Source organism: Papio anubis, chromosome 19, assembly GCF_008728515.1.
Source record: "Papio anubis isolate 15944 chromosome 19, Panubis1.0, whole genome shotgun sequence".
Lineage (NCBI taxonomy): Eukaryota > Metazoa > Chordata > Mammalia > Primates > Cercopithecidae > Papio > Papio anubis.
The window spans coordinates 62,947,864-62,954,692 of NC_044994.1; positions in this window are offsets into that span (position 1 = coordinate 62,947,864).

The window sequence follows — 6,829 nt, forward strand, 5'->3', positions numbered from 1 at the left end:
ATACTTTCCTCTTTGGAAGCAATCAAATTTTGTATGTTAATCATGTATCTTACGACCTTGTTATGCATGCTCATTAAATCCAAGAGTTTTGAAGATCTTTTGTTAGTTATGCTTTTTGCATTTTCTGAGATTTTCTGCCTAGGCAATCATGTCACCTGTGAGTAAAGACAATTTTATGATATATTTGCCGATCTTTATATATTTATTTCTTTTCCTCATCTTATTGCACTAGGTTGGAGTCTCAGTGTAATATTGAATAGGAATAGCAAGAGAGGCCATTCTTGCCTTGCTCCAGTTATAGGGGGGAAAATATGCAGTTTCTATTCATTAACTATGATGCCAGCTATGTGTTTTCGATATATGTTCTTTACAATATGAGAAATTCCCTTCTATCTCATTTGTTGAGAGGTTTTATCATGAATGGCTACTGAATACAAATAAATCTTTTTCTGCACCAATTAACACACTCATATGATTGTTTTTTAGTTTGTTAATATGACCGATTACATTAATTGATTTTTGAATACCTAAATGCTTAGCTTTGATTATCTGGAGTAAACCCCAGTAAATTGTGGTATATAATTATTTTTATGCATTTTTTTAGATTTGATTGCTAATATATTTGCTATGTTTTTGAGAGATATTGGCCTGTAATTTTTCTTTTCTGTAATGTCTTTATGTGATTCTGGAATTAGGGTGATTTTGGCCACATAGAATGAAGTAAAAAGTGTTTCTTTAATTTCTATTTTTTGAAAGCAAGAATGATCTTGAAGAGTAAGTGTTATATCTTCCTTAAGTGTTTGGTAGAGTTCACCAGTGAAATATCCTGGGCCTGGTAATTTCTTTCTTGTTTTTTTTTTTTTCTTGCTTTCTTTATTAATGTTATTCACTATTGCTTCATTTTATAAGTAAAGTAAAAAAAAATTCTAGCCAGAAACCTGCTGATTTGGGGTCTTGGTTTCCAAAACCCAAAACCCATTTGGGTGGTGCTTCAAACAGGGAAAACAATAATGACTCAATTGAATTGTAAGATGAGATTCTGTTCTGGACATTTTGGGTTCCTTGTGCCACTGACTGAACAGGCAGGGAGAAAAAAAAAAAAAGAGTTAATCTACTGGCCAGAAAAAATGATCTTGATGACCATGAAGAAATTGAGTTGCTGCTACATAATGGGAGTAAAAGGTATTGTATTTGGAACTCAGGCAATTGTTTGTGGTCTCTTAATAGTTCCATGTCCAAGAGTAAAGATTAAGGCAAAACTATAACAACAACAACTAAGATGATCACAACAAAAGCAAGATGATTGAAGACACAGATACTTTATTGATGAAGCTTTGAATTATGCTAATAGATTAAAAAAACAAACAAACTGACAAACCAACCCGAACAGTGCAAGTTCTGACTCACGGAAGGTGAAACACGGAATAAATAGTAAAAGAAGGAAGCCCTTGATATGAACTATACCCTGTGACAAACTTCAGAAATGAGAACTTTATAGATTTGATTTCCTCTCTGGTTATTATTTATTGCATACTTCCGTGAAACAGCTGAAGTATTTAGTTATTTATATTATCTATTTTTCTATAAATATTTGACATCAAGTTATGAAACATTAATTTTACCATTTAGTCTTTAGATAGAAGAGTACTCTGTGACTGAGCTTGTGGAGTAATTAATATAATTAACAACGGATAATGTCTGCTGGGATTCTGCATGTCCTCCGTTGGGGTAAGGGCAAGAACTTCTCTTAAAAGAAAAATACTTGTCTCTTTCACTGGAAGTATATAGCTGTTTCACTGAAGTATAGAAGTTCGAACGTGTGTGGAGGATGCATGGAGAAACTGAGGAGCCAAAGGGCTGTGTTTTGCCACTTATACATCTCTTAAATCGAAACCTATACACTTTTGCCTCCTCTACAAAAAAGGAGTTGAGCTTTATAAATATTTCTTTTGTTTCGTATGCTGTCTGGCTTTCGAGTATGATGATTGAAAGTTTAAAATCATTATACTATCCTAGTAGATAAAATCCTTTTGCATTTTGAAATAGATATATTCCCAGGAATATTTTTATCTTCAGACATATTACTCTGATACATGCATAGCTATACCAGCTTTTATTGTGTGACGATCATCTTTGCATAATTTCTTTTTCCATTTTTTTGACTTTTTACTTTTCTATGTCCTTATAATTAAAGTGTACCTCTCATAAGATTGATACGTATATATTTTAATACACTCTGACAATATTAGTCTTTATTTTTTATATTAATACATGTAATTTAAGACTTCTATTTACTATCTCACTCATTTTCTCTTTGACTTATTCACTTAATGTTCTGTGTTTCTTTCTTTTGGTGTTTTTTTTTTTTTTTTTTTTTTTTTGAGATAGAGTCTCATACTGTGGCCCAGGCTGGAGTGCAGTGGCACAATCTTGGCTCACCCACAACCTCCGCCTCCTGGGTTCAAGCGATTCTCCTGCCTCAGTCTCCTGAGTAGCTGGGACTAAAGGCACATGCCACCATGCCAGGCTAATTTTTGTATTCTTAGTAGAGACGAGGTTTCACTATGTTGGCCAGGCTGGTCTTGAACTCCTGACCTCATGATCCGCCTGCCTCGGCCCCCCAAAGTGTTGGGATTACAGGCATGAGCCACTGTGCCTGGCAATGTTCTGTGTTTCTTAAACTGTCTATCTGTATTAACAAAATAATTTTAATATTCCATTTTTTTCATCTTTTAACAATTCACTAGTTGTTCTCTTCCTACATCTAATGGCTATTCTAGAAACTACAGCATTCACACATGACTTTTATGCAAATTGACTTAATTTGTGCAGTAATAATACAAAGGATTATTTTTATCACTTTCCTGATATATTTAGAGCCTTAGAAAATTTAACATCTTTTGTCCCTTTCTGTATTTTATGCTCCAATTGTAATCAAGTTTGTTCCATGTATATTTTAAACTGAATAGCACATTACCTTTACTGTATGTGCAGTCAATATTAATTGATATTTGCAATTGGCTTTTCAATTTTTCCCCTCTTTGATTTAAATATTTTACTCTGGGATCATTTATTTATTCTGCCTGAATAATTTTTTTTTTTTTTTTTTGAGACGGAGTCTTGCTCTGTCGCCCAGGCTGGAGTGCAGTGGCGCAATCTCGGCTCACTGCAAGCTCCGCCTCCTGGGTTCCCGCCATTCTCCTGCGTCAGCCTCCCGAGTAGCTGGGACTGCAGGTGCCGCCACCACGACCGGCTAATTTTTTGTACGTTTTTAGTAAAGACGGGGTTTCACTGTGTTAGCCAGGATGGTCTCGATCTCCTGACCTTGTGATCCGTCCGCCTCGGCCTCCCAAAGTGCTGGGATTACAGGCGTGAGCCACTGCACCCGGCCTGAATAATTTATTTCAGTTTTCATTTTACTGAAGGTCTGTTGGAGACAAATTCCTTCAAACTTTGTCTGAAAGCATCTTTGTACGTGCATATATAAAGTGTATATTGTCCGGTTGCAAAATTATTGGTTTGCAGTTATTTTTCAGTGCTCTAATCATGCATTTTTTCTCCAGATTTTATTTCTTTTGAGTTGTTGTTCATTTATTTAAGATATTGTATCATTTTCCCCTAATTTCTTAATTTTATGTTTTTGTTTCCTTTACCTGAGTTGTACTATGATACATCCAAGTATGACAATCTTTGTTAATCATAATTGTTTTTCCAAGACTTTGAATCAGTCAGTTGAATTTTCCAAATCAGTTTTCTAAAGTTCTCAGCAATTATTGCTGTAATTATATTTTCTGCCCTATACTTTCTCTTCCTATTGTAATGCAGTTATATATATTTTTAGCAGCTGTGGGGACCTATGTTTCATTCATCGTCCATCTGTGTGACTCAATTTGGGTATTTTCTACTGACAGTCCTTTGAGTTTTCTATTCTTGTGTTCTGGTGAGTGCCATTTGCTGTTAACTTCATCTGTATTTCAAATTAATTTTTCCCCTTATGTATTGAGAGTGATTTTTGATACTTCTATTCAAATTTAATTAGCTGGTACAATTTTGATTCTTTAATCTGTTTTGTGCATGGTGTATTATATTTTAAAAATACTAACACTTATTATTTTAAAAACTTGTTCATCAGCTCCAACATCTTGATCTTCTCTGGGTCCTCTCTTAGTCCTCTTAAATTTTTAAAAATCTTTCTGATTATAGTCTATGTCTAGTAAATTTTCATAGTGCACTAACCATTGACTATAAAAGAAGTAGAGTCCCCTCAGATGGTAATATCTTCTACCTGAAATTGTTTCTTTAATTGCCTATTAAGACAACAGATTGAGAGAACAATCACCTGAATCCAGTGTTGGATTTCAACCATTGTCATTAGGTTCAAGCCTTAAGTAAGTCTTAGTGATGCTCTGTTTTACTCGTGTTCTTCAAGCACTGTTTTAGGGGGCACTTCATTTAAAGCTCACAAGATTCCTTTGTTTTCAGTCATAAAAGCCTGCAAAGAAATTGCCTCTTTCACTGAAAACTTTCTGCAGTCTACCCGGTCTCTTATTGCAAGTTTTCAAAATCTGCAAAATCGTGATGGGGAGACTTGAAGGATGCTACAGTGTGGGTCCTCTTTTAATTTTCTTCTGTGAATGCTAAAATACCTTAAGACATCATCACCTAACTTTTGAAAAAAGAAAAAATAGCCTACTTCTTCAACTTCCCACAAAGATCTAAAACACAGAAGTTATGAAGGAATACCTAGTTGTTGTTAGAAGTCCCTCAGTTTTCAGATCTGTCATACATCTCAGTGAAACTCCCAAAAACTGCTGGTTTCTGTGCTGCTTGGCAGCTTATGATAGATCTGATATTCTGCTTGAGCCCAAATTTTACCCTTCTTGAAGGGGAAAATAAAATTTAAAAGTAACTGTTGGTTATACAATCATCGGCTCATTAAGACATAGCTCTGTCCATCTAAACTTTTACATTATTTTGTTGCTTGAAATTTCTTTGATGATTTTGCTAATGTATTTAGTTATGTACGTTAAATATGTTCTACTTGTTCTAGTGATAGCATTGACTACTTGTAATGACTACTTCTTTCTTCCAAAAAGCCATAGAAAGAAAAGTATTAATATTTATGTTTTTGAGGAGGAGTGAAGGAGTTATAAGTGGTGATAACTCAATATATGAGACCAGTATTAAATGATATAACTAAATTTTCTTTATAATGTGTTTTAATGGAAGTCACAACTAGATCTTCTTTTTCTTCCTAATAATTGGTATGCCACTGTCACAGTCTTACTCCCTCTCATATAGACAGTAAACTAATTTTCATTCATTTTGAATTTTCATCAAAATCCTAGGTTAACTATTTTTCCTTAATGCTGAGTTTTTCTACTTAAGAAAAAAAAACCTTTTTGTTTTAGTACCTTATATTTTTTCTTGAATTAATGGTTATTTTTTAAATAATCTAGGTCTTTTAAATTTACTTAGGCATTTTCCTGATTTTTTTTTCATAGCATATAAGATCTTTTCAGTAATGAATTTCTAATTAACATGTTATAAAACTATTTTGATTTACAAAGAGACACATGATACGTTTCTAATACTTCTTTGTGCAGTCTCATAAATTTTCCAGATTTAACTTAATCATTTGTAAATAATGTCAATATTCCTTTACACTTTCCAATATTTTCTTTTTATTTCTAAACCAGCTCTAACTAGCTATGTGAAAAACATCCATAATAACACTAAATGATAGAGTAATTATGCTCATATGTGTCTTGTACTTGATATAAATGGAAATTGTTCATTGTTGTTCATGACTTTTTTGATTTTTTAAAATAAATTATTCATCCTTTTATGTTTTTCATATAAAATAATAGTAATTTTGCATGGTAATCAAAGGTTGCAAACATGGTAAATCAAAGACAAAAGGCTCCATGGTTCCTCATCAGTTCAGTAATCACTCCTAGTAAATGATCCATTCTCCCCTTTTCTTGCATAAATTGCAACTGGTAATTTTTTCAGTGCTTATTTGATTTTGCTTATTTTATTTTATGTATTTTTGCTGAAATTAAATAATTTATTCCTTATAGTCTAGTCACTATACTTTTCTTATAGTAACTGCTATGTTTCCAGGATTACAAAAGAAAACATAAAAGCTTCTGTTTTCTTCCAGTATTTCTACATATTGTCATTTTTTTTACATTTTAATTGATAGTCATACCTAAAACTATACTTACTGTAGAATTGTTCATAGTAAAAGCAAAAGAGATGAGTATCCATTAGTATCTCAACATCAAAACCACCTATTACATCGGTTTTATCTGCATGGTTTTTCAAGGAAGCAACACTTATGTCTCCCATAATACACATAAATATATTGAGCAAGGTCAGTTTCTTCTGTTGTCTTGGATGAGCACTCTTGGCTGAACTCTTGCAGTAGGTGATGTAATGAGACAGGGTCTCACTCTGCTGCTCAGGCTGGAGGGTAGTGGTGTAATCATGGTTCACTGTAGATGCCACCTCCCTGACTCAGGCGATCCTCCCACCTCAGCCTACCAAGTAGCTAGAAATACAAGTATGCACCGCTATACCTGGCTAATTTTTTTATCTTTGTAGAGATGGGGTCTCACTGTGCTGCCCAGGCTGGTCTCAAACTCCTGAGCTCAAGCAATTCTCCCTATTCAGCCTTCCCAATGTGATAAGTTTCCAGGCGTGAGACACTGCGCCTGGCCCTCCTTTATTCATATTACTAATGTTTTTGTATGTATAGTTGAATAAAATGTTTACTTTTTAAAATTTTCCAATATACTTGTTTCCTATTTTCCTATTATCCTTG